Source organism: Mizuhopecten yessoensis, unplaced genomic scaffold (genome assembly GCF_002113885.1).
Source record: "Mizuhopecten yessoensis strain PY_sf001 unplaced genomic scaffold, ASM211388v2 scaffold1321, whole genome shotgun sequence".
Lineage (NCBI taxonomy): Eukaryota > Metazoa > Mollusca > Bivalvia > Pectinida > Pectinidae > Mizuhopecten > Mizuhopecten yessoensis.
This window is the reverse complement of record NW_018403988.1, coordinates 122109-133332: the sequence shown is the minus strand read 5'-3', so window position 1 is coordinate 133332 and position 11224 is coordinate 122109.

The window sequence follows — 11224 nt, the reverse complement described above, 5'->3', positions numbered from 1 at the left end:
CAATCATTGAGTACTAGGACAGAGGAACAATCATTGAGTACTAGGACGGAGGAACAATCATTGAGTACTAGGACGGAGGAACAACCATTGAGTACTAGGACAGAGGATCAATAATTGAGTACTAGGACAGAGGAACAATCATTGAGTACTAGAACGGAGGAACGAAACCTGCAAACGTGCATACCGACATTGATACGAAGACGGTTAAAAAGGTGGTGAGAGTGATCATGAGAACAACCTTGTTTAACAAAACACTAAGTTTTAAATAAAAGTCTCGAATGCATGTTTTAAAAAGACGATACGGTACCTTACGAACAAAGTAAACGAACTCAATTGTCAAAAGAAAGTTGAAAATTTGACATCTTGAGCATTGTAGAACTATTTCCAAACAGCACAAAATACCAGTAGGCTACAGCAGAAATAAATGTCAATGTACATACTGTGTTTCCTAGGGAACTTAGCAAAACAAAAGATTAAAGGGCTGTTTCAGAGGACAACTTCTAAGAAGTGCAGACAAAATAAAGATCTTTATAATAATTTCGATGTAGTGGTTTAAAAATAATAGCCTTTGTTTTTGTTTTTTTGTACAAATATTTTATTCCCCCAGCCATTTTTTTCATAAATATGTATATACATATATACAGAAAAAATAAAATGAACGACCGACTAAAAAACTAGCTGCTTTCACCGTCCGTCCTCCTCATTGAGTACTAGGACAGAGGAACAATCATTGAGTACTAGGACTGAGGATCAACCATTGAGTACTAGGACAGAGGAACGATCATTGAGTACTAGGACGGAGGAACAAGCATTGAGTACTAGGACAGAGGAACAACCATTGAGTATTAGGACAGAGGAACAATCATTGAGTACTAGTACAGAGGAACAATCATTGAGTACTAGGACTGAGGATCAACCATTGAGTACTAGGACAGAGGAACGATCATTGAGTACTAGGACGGAGGAACAAGCATTGAGTACTAGGACAGAGGAAAAATCATTGAGTACTAGGACAGAGGAACAACCATTGAGTACTAGGACAGAGGATCAATCATTGAGTACAAGGACGGAGGAACAATCATTGAGTACTAGGACAGAGAACAATCATTGAGTACTAGGACGGAGGAACGATCATTGAGTACTAGGACGGAGGAACAAGCATTGAGTACTAGGACAGAGGAAAAATCATTGAGTACTAGGACAGAGGAACAATTATTGAGTACTAGGACGGAGGAACAGTCATTGAGTACTAGAACGGAGGATCAATAATTGAGTACTAGGACGGAGGAACAATCATTGAGTACTGGGACGGAGGAACAACCATTGAGTACTAGGATAGAGGAACAACCATTGAGTACTAGAACGGAGGAACAATCATTGAGTACTAGGACGGAGTAACAATCATTGAGTACTAGGACAGAGGAATAACCTTTGAGTACTGGCATTGACACACACACAGACAGGACATACATACATGTATACATTGAGACAGACTTACATACATTGAATCAGATGCATCCTTATGCAAACATAATTTCAAGCAGTTGAGAAACAATAATAAATACACTGTGCAAACAGTGTCAGATGTACATATATAAGGAACAGTCATTGAGTACTAGGACAGAGGAACAACCTTTGAGTACTAGGACAGAGGAACAACCTTTGAGTACTAGGACGGAGGAACAGTCATTGAGTACTAGGACAGAGGAACAACCACTGAGTTCTAGGATAGAGGAACAATCATTGAGTACTAGGACGGAGGATCAATCATTGAGAACTAGGACGGAGGAACAATCATTGAGTACTGGGACAGAGGAACAATCATTGAGTACTAGGCCAGAGGAACAACCATTGAGTACTAGGACAGAGGATCAATCATTGAGTACAAGGACAGAGGAACAATCATTGAGTACTAGTACAGAGGAACAATCATTGAGTACTAGGACAGAGCAACAATCATTGAGTACTAGGACAGAGGAACAGTCATTGAGTACTAGGACAGAGGAACAATCATTGAGTACTGGGACAGAGGAACAATCATTGAGTACTAGGACAGAGTAACAATCATTGAGTACTAGGACAGAGGAATAACCTTTGAGTACTGGCATTGACACACACAGACAGTACATACATACATGTATACATTGAGACAGACTTACATACATTGAATCAGATACTAGGACGGAGGAACAGTCATTGAGTACTAGAACGGAGGATCAATAATTGAGTACTAGGACGGAGGAACAATCATTGAGTACTAGGACAAAGGAACAACCTTTGAGAACTAGGACGGAGGAACAGTCATTGAGTACTAGAACGGAGGATCAATAATTGAGAACTAGGACGGAGGAACAATCATTGAGTACTGGGACGGAGGAACAACCATTGAGTACTAGGATAGAGGAACAAGCATTGTGTGCTAGGACAGAGGTAAATATGTATATACATAGATACAGAAAAAATAAAATGAACGACCGACTAAAAAACTAGCTGCTTTCGCCGTCCGTCATCCTCATTGAGTACTAGGACAGAGGAACAATCATTAAGTACTAGGACAGAGGAACAACCTTTGAGCACTGGCATTGACACACACACAGACAGTACATACATACATGTATAAGTACTAGGACGGAGGAACAATCATTGAGTACCAGGACGGAGGAACAATCATTGAGTACTAGGACGGAGTAACAATCATTGAGTACTAGGACAGAGGAATAACCTTTGAGTACTAGGACGGAGGAACAGTCATTGAGTACTAGGACGGAGGATCAATAATTGAGTACTAGGACAGAAGAACAACCATTGAGTACTAGGACAGAGGATCAATCATTGAGTACAAGGACAGAGGAACAATCATTGAGTACTAGGACGGAGGAACAATCATTGAGTACTAGGACGGAGGATCAATCATTGAGTACTAGGACAGAGGAACAGTCATTGAGTACTAGGACAGAGGAACAACCTTGGAGTACTAGTACAGAGGAACTCCCTTTGAGTTCTTTTACAGAGGAACAATCATTGAGTACCAGGACAGAGGAACAATCATTGAGTACTAGTACAGAGGAACAATCATTGAGTACTAGGACGGAGGAACGATCATTGAGTACTAGGACGGAGGAACAAGCATTGAGTACTAGGACAGAGGAAAAATCATTGAGTACTAGGACAGAGGAACAATCTGCTTTCACCGTCCGTCCTCCTCATTGAGTACTAGGACAGCTAGGACAGAGGAACAACCATTGAGTACTAGGACAGAGGAACAACGGACGGAGGATCAATCATTGAGTACTAGGACAGAGGAACAGTCATTGAGTACTAGGACAGAGGAACAATAATTGAGTACTAGGACAGAGTAACAATCATTGAGTACTAGGACAGAGGAACAACCACTGAGTTCTAGGATAGAGGAACAATCATTGAGCACTAGGACGGAGTAACAATCATTGAGTACTAGGACAGAGGAATAACCTTTGAGTACTAGGACGGAGGAACAGTCATTGATTACTAGGACAGAGGAACAATCATTGAGTACAAGGACGGAGGAACAATCATTGAGTACTAGGACAAAGGAACAACCTTTGAGTACTAGGACGGAGGAACAGTCATTGAGTACTAGAACGGAGGATCAATAATTGAGTACTAGGACGGAGGAACAATCATTGAGTACTAGGACGGAGGAACAGTCATTGAGTACTAGAACGGAGGATCAATAATTGAGTACTAGGACGGAGGAACAATCATTGAGTACTAGGACAGAGGAACAACCTTTGAGTACTGGCATTGACACACACACAGACAGTACATACATACATGTATACATTGAGACAGACTTACATACATTGAATCAGATGCATCCTTATGCAAGCATAATTTCAAGCAGTTGAGTACGAAACCTGAAGAGCCCTGTGAAGGGTGAAAGCAGCTAGTTTTTTAGTCGGTCGTTCATTTTATTTTTTCTATATTTACTTCCTTCACATGGACATTTAATCACTTTTTATCATACATATATACATATTTTGATAGGGGATGCCAGGGTTGGGGAGCCCTGGAGTCAGCCCCTGAACAATATGGTGTCCTCACGCAGGAGGGTTCTCATTCAACATCCATCAGTCAAACTATAAATAAATAAATAGGAAGGGCAACGGGAAAATAACATATTTGCAAATAGAGTACAGGACAAGAACACAAAACATACTTCTTTCACACCCTAACAAATTCCATATACAACATAATATTACAAACAAGGATAAACATGTAGCACGTATACACAAAAAACATAATACACATACAGATACACCCCCATATATACTCATACACACATACATATATACATGAGACAGACAGACAGACACACAGACACACAGACAGACAGTACATACATACATGTATACATTGAGACAGACCAGAGACCTAAAGTTAATTTAGGTCTATGGACAGACTTACATACATTGAATCAGATGCATCCTTATGCAAGCATAATTTCAAGCAGTTGAGAAACAATAATAAATACACTGTGCAAACAGTGTCAGATGTACATATATATATATATACACACATGTGTATGAATATTTCTATGACACATACATGTGGTCATTCACATTGACATGGACATATACTGACATCAATTTTCAAATAGCATTTTAAAACCGGTTTTCATACAGGTTCTTATGTCCGCTAAAAAGATAATTATAAAACAAAACAAACAAAAATAGCACATACATCCACTCACACCATAACATACCGGATATATGCAGTTTTATTTTTATCAGATTACAAAATCAAGATGAATAGCCTTGATACTGGAGACGACGTTACAACTGTCTGTAAAAAAGCCCAAATAGATCGACAGAAAACAACACAGAATAATGGGGCATTTCGATTCGTGAACTCTCTTAGTCAAAATGTGAGGCGAAGAAAACCACGCTTATTTTGATAATGGCTGATTTTAACATAACATGGATATATACTGACCGAGAAATAGGACCACATTTTCAACAACAAATCATGTTAGACAAATTAAGATAAAAAAATATGAGTCATAAAGAGCGACCATTGTACAATATCATTCAACTAAAACTGCACTCGAGCCATAAAAACAGCACAACCATCAAATCTAATCACAGCACAAGTAACGGAGAAACAGTGAACGAGGGGCTACACATTGACAGACAGCAAGATATTTAATACAGAAGGGAATACAATCTCAACATGAAACACTTACCGGTCGTGACCAAACATGTATAGAACATCATAAATATAACACGAGAATGTCAACAAATTAACAAGGAAGCAACGAAACAAGCAAACAGTGAGTTTATTCGAATAGAAACATCGAACGCGACAGAGAATTATGGAATTTAGAAATAAATAAAAGAAAACAAAATTGATAAAAAGCAAAGGAATATATGGAAAGGGATATTGCCATTGAAACAATCTGGAATTATGTTCTTAGAAAGTATATATAAGGAAAACGATAAGGACAGTGTTACTTACAACGAATATAATTTCCCGAATTATAAAATTAAGTTGGGTAAATCAGGACTACAAGGATGAAGTTGGGACAAATATTAATTTGCGGCCTTCGTTAATTATTTTTACCAACATTTTCTCACCCTCGTTATATATTCCACCATAATGCACGCATAGATGTTGATTATTTCTTAAACAATGATTTTTTTCTTTTCTATAGAATATTTTACAAATCATACTAGGTTTTGGCTGACTGATCGGTAATCTCTCATGTTCTTTTGTCTTCCTTTTGCAGATATTGCTGTGTTCGATCCATCAATAGTTCACAGTTTGTGGTAGTACTCTCCTTACTAACGACACCTAGCGGTTTGATAGCCGTGTTGGTTAGTTGTCCCGGTGAATGTCCATGTCTGGTAATGTAGAGGTGCCCAATAGTACTTTCCTTACTTCTGTTACTGTAACGATCTGGGATGGACGTCAGCGTGGGGTTGAGCGCAAACGGACACTTCGGGAGAAATTGGTGTTTATACGAAATCTTGAGCGAGGCCCTTAACATATAACTCTTTTTAATTAGCTTGTATTATGCATAGATAACTTCCGATGTCCTATCGACGTAGGTTGGCGCAAATCATGTTTACAGATCAAGAGGCACATTTTATAAACACTCCGGACTGATCGCCTCTTTCCGGACACGGTGTCGGCTCTTTCCGGATGCGTTTGTTTGATTAGGGAAACTTATTCATTCAGATATTATATTGTAAACGTTGTGTTATGTCTTAAGGTTATGATGTAGTTGTGAGGTATAATGACAGTAGAGCGACCAACAAATATCAACGTCTAATAATGACACCAGATCAGGGGATGATTATTTGGATCCAGCACAGATTTAGCGTAGGCAATCATGGATGCAGTGTTATACACCCGTACTAAATTAATCTACAATTTCATACAGACATGTATATGCATTAATTACTTCTTAAATTTCAATGTTAAGCCATACACCTGTCGCGATATCATATTCCTAAATTCTATTTAATTACCTATCCTGGAACCGTCTCTCCATACTAGTTATACTCATATATATCTACCAGAGACGTATATATTATCGGATAATGAACTTATTCACTACAAAATGAGTAAAAAGAAGGACTAAAATCACATAAACCAACAGCAATTAATTACAAAAGACGCTTGCAAGACATGATTCAAGCTAAGAATCATAGATTAAGATATACAAAATATGATGTCCATAACAGCAATACTGTAGTGTAGCATGTACGTTGAAAAAAATAGCCGCCAAAACAAGTAGAAGGTGAGTTCTCAGAACATGTTCGATTTTTCTACTTGAACACATTTTAGCGATAAACGGATGCATTGAAGCAAAAGATAATATATCAGAGTGTTATAAAACGCTAAAATTCCACTCCAGAAAAGAGTAGAGAATCACTGGAGAAATTTTCGGAGCATCTCACAGTTTTATTACGATTGCAAAGACAACACGGACGAGCAGCGCCGGAGAGTTGTCAAACAGGCAACATGTACTGATAAGCTGGAAACAGGGGTGAGTTGTCAAACAGGCAACATTTATTGATGAGCTGGAAACAGGGACGAGTCGTCAAACAGGCAACATTTATTGATGAGCTGGAAACAGGGACAAGTCGTCAAACAGGCAACATTTATTGATGAGCTGGAAACAGGGACGAGTCGTCAAACAGGCAACATGTATTGATGAGCTGGAAACAGGGGCGAGTCGTGACACAGGCAACATGTATTGATGAGCTGGAAATAGGGGCGAGTTGTCAAACAGGCAACATTTATTGATGAGCTGGAAACAGGGACGAGTCGTCAAACAGGCAACATGTATTGATGAGCTTAAAACAGGGGTGAGTTGTCAAACAGGCAACATGTATTGATGAGCTTGAAACAGGGGTGAGTTGTCAAACAGACAACATGTATTGATGAGCTGGAAATAGGGGCGAGTCATCAAACAGGCAACATGTATTGATGAGCTGGAAACAGGGGCGAGTTGTCAAACAGGCAACATGTATTGATGAGCTTGAAACAGGGGTGAGTTGTCAAACAGGCAACATTTATTGATGAGCTGGAAACAGGGGTGATTTGTCAAACAGGCAACGTGTATTAATGAGCTGGAAACAGAGGCGAGTCGTCAAACAGGCAACATGGATTGATGAGCTGGAAACAGAGGCGAGCCGTCAAACAGGCAACATGTATTGATGAGCTGGAAATAGGGGCGAGTCGTCAAACAGGCAACATATATTGATGAGCTGGAAACAGGGGGAGTCGTCAAACAGGCAACATATATTGATGAGCTTGAAACAGGGGCGAGTCGTCAAACAGGCAACATATATTGATGAGCTGGAAACAGAAGCGAGTCGTCAAACAGGCAACATGTATTGATGAGCTGGAAACAGAGGCGAGTCGTCAAACAGGCAACATGTATTGATGAGCTGGAAACAGAGGCGAGTCGTCAAACAGGCAACATGTATTGATGAGCTGGAAACATTGGCGAGTCGTCAAACAGGCAACATGTATTCATGAGCTGGAAACAGGGTCCAGAGATTGCCTGTTGAAACTGTTATATTTCTAAATGTATGTGTATTCCCGTATATCATTAATCACAGACATTAGTTACATGTTTGATAACTTAAAATGTTGTGTATTTATTTCCTATGTTTTATAAGAGATTAGAAGGTGAAACATTACAAGCTTACGTCTCGACTTACATCCTATATCAATAGTAACAACAATACCGGCACATTGTAATATGACCACAAAATGAATTTATTTTGACAGGTACATCATAGTTATAAAAATGTGTGTCTCGTCAAATTTCTAATTGAATTATAACTTGTTATGAACCACAGAAATGCTTGAGTCTTCTGATCCGTGTCAGGGAAGGTATGTCAATCTTGCTGTATCTCACTAAATGAACTGTAACAAGAAACCACAGACGTATCAACCAGCCAATCTATCGTTAAATCGACTTCTACTACCCCGCACATTTTATTTTGGTGACAGCCAAGCTGTTTTTCTCTAGCGTAGTTAGTTCACGCTCGCGTGCATGTTAGCTGTCTGAATATCTTGTTACAATCTGAGTTCGTGTGCCTGACTGTCTTCCTCTCTTTTATTGATGTTACATTATACATTTTCATGTCGGGCAGACCAGTCTCCATAAATCTATTTCGGTAGCAACGTAAGCCCATACGTTTGAATGTTATTTTCCAATCTTATTTTTGTTATCACATAATGTACTGTGTTATCCAGTGAATATACCCATGTGTCATATGTTTTTGAGTATTTACCCATGTAATATGACCTATCAGCCCTGTGATTGGTTTTAAGTTTCAATTGGTCACGCCTAGGACAAGTACATGACGTCACAAGCTTACGCACTGGGGTCAAAATGGCTACATGAAAATTGCCGTTTTACACAAATAAATGTCACAAATCTTGATTATGTAATAAAAAGAATCTTACACTCGTTTTCATTTCATATGAAATTTATGAAACTCGTTACGAATTTTTCATTTAAAAAAAAAATAATCTTAGACTCGTTTCATAAATCTCATATAAAATGGAAACTCATGTAAGATCCTATATTTAGGTGTTTTGAATTTTAAATATACACTGTACATCGTATATATATAAAAAAAAGAAAAACAAAACAATAACAAAAATTAAGTTAATAAACACAAATTTTTGAAAATGTATCTGTTGTATAAGTAATTTTAGACTAGCTTTAGACGATGTACACTACCTATCAAGACCCCCGTTCTTCTGAATAATGTGTATTTGGTGATTTATGATAATACGGCACATTAGCTATCCCAGCTATCATCATGTATTAATTGGCAAATCAGTCATTACAACTTCCCTCTTCTGCTTTATTTAAATTCCAATACTTTGCAGACACCGATTTATAGACTTGTTGAATGATAAATAAAGTAATAAAGAAGTAATTTGTTCGTATTTCAAGAAAGAAAAAAACTTCGCTAAAACGGAAACTGTTTTTAACATATGTACATTATAGTTTGTTCCCCAGTTACGTGTCTGACGGTTCTCCCTCTAACACGTATGTGTTTGATTTTGGAATGATAAACATCTCCGATCAAAGACGACGTGTTTAAGTCAGCGAGGTCATTACAACACCGGAGGTGTTACACGTCTGACCTCCGTACACTTCCTTGTTCTGATAAGGCCTCAAAGTCAACGATGGTTTATAAGTACGTGTATTATACAGAGCATTGTGGTATAGGGTTTAGAGAGTAAGCTAGGATACCGGGGTTAACATTTCAATACGTGTTATAGGTTTGAGATTTCATGTATAAGGGTTAAGAATGTGTTCGGTTTTAAGTACTTGATATTATTATCTTTATCAATAATGGACTTTTGGTGAGGTCAGTACGATGTTTTATAAACCTGATGATATAGATATCAACAGAGAACAATGTTCGTGAGTCTCTGCATGTGTTGATTTCGCCAAAGTTTCCAGGGTCAATGTTTCTAAGTATTTATGTTTTGGGGGCATGTTGTGAGAGTGTGCTTGTTGTGAGAGTGGGCATGTTGTGATAGTGTGCTTGTTGTGATAGTGTGCTTGTTGTGAGAGTGGGCATGTTGTGAGAGTGGGCATGTTGTTAGAGTGGGCATGTTGTGAGAGTGTGCATGTTGTGAGAGTGAGCATGTTATGAGAGTGGGCTTGTTGTGAGAGTGGGCATGTTGTGAGAGTGAGCATGTTATGAGAGTGGGCTTGTTGTGAGAGTGGGCATGTTCTGAGAGTGGGGATGTTGTGAGAGTGGGCTTGTTGTGAGAGTGGGCTTGTTGTGAGAGTGGGCTTGTTGTGAGAGTGGGCATGTGGTGAGAGTGGGCTTGTTGTGAGAGTGGGCATGTTGGGAGAGTGGGCATGTTGTGAGAGTGGGCTTGTTGAGAGAGTGGGCATGTTGTGAGAGTGGGCATCTCGTGAGAGTGTGCTTGTTGTGAGAGTGGGCATGTTGAGAGTGGGCATGTTGTGAGAGTGGGCATGTTGCGAGAGTGGGCATGTTGTGAGAGTGTGCTTGTTGTGGGAGTGTGCTTGTTGTGAGAGTGGGCATGTTGTGAAAGTGGGATTGTTGTAGTGGGCATGTTGTGAGAGTGGGCATGTTGCGAGAGTGGGCATGTTGTGAGAGTGTGCTTGTTGTTAGAGTGTGCTTGTTGTGAGAGTGGGCATGTTGTGAGAGGGGGCTTGTTGTGAGAGTGGGCTTGTTGTGAGAGTGTGCTTGTTGTGAGAGTGGGCATGTTGTGAGAGTGAGCATGTTATGAGAGTGTGCTAGTTGTGAGAGTGGGCATGTTGTGAGAGTGTGCTGTTGTGAGAGTGGGCATGTTATGAGAATGTGCTTCTTGTGAGAGTTGGCATGTTGTGAGAGTGGGCATGTTGTGAGAGTGTGCATGTTGTGAGAGTGAGCATGTTATGAGAGTGGGCTTGTTGTGAGAGTGGGCATGTTGGGAGAGTGGGCATGTTGTGGGAGTGGGCATGTTGTGAGAGTGTGCATGTTGTGAGAGTGGGATTGTTGTGAGAGTGGGCATGTTGTGAGAGTGTGCATGTTGTGAGAGTGAGCATGTTATGAGAGTGTGCTTGTTGTGAGAGTGGGATTGTTGTGAGAGTGTGCTTGTTGTGAGAGTGGGCTTGTTGTGATGGTGTGCTTGTTGTGATAGTGTGCTTGTTGTGAGAGTGGGCTTGTTGTGAGAGTGGGCTTGT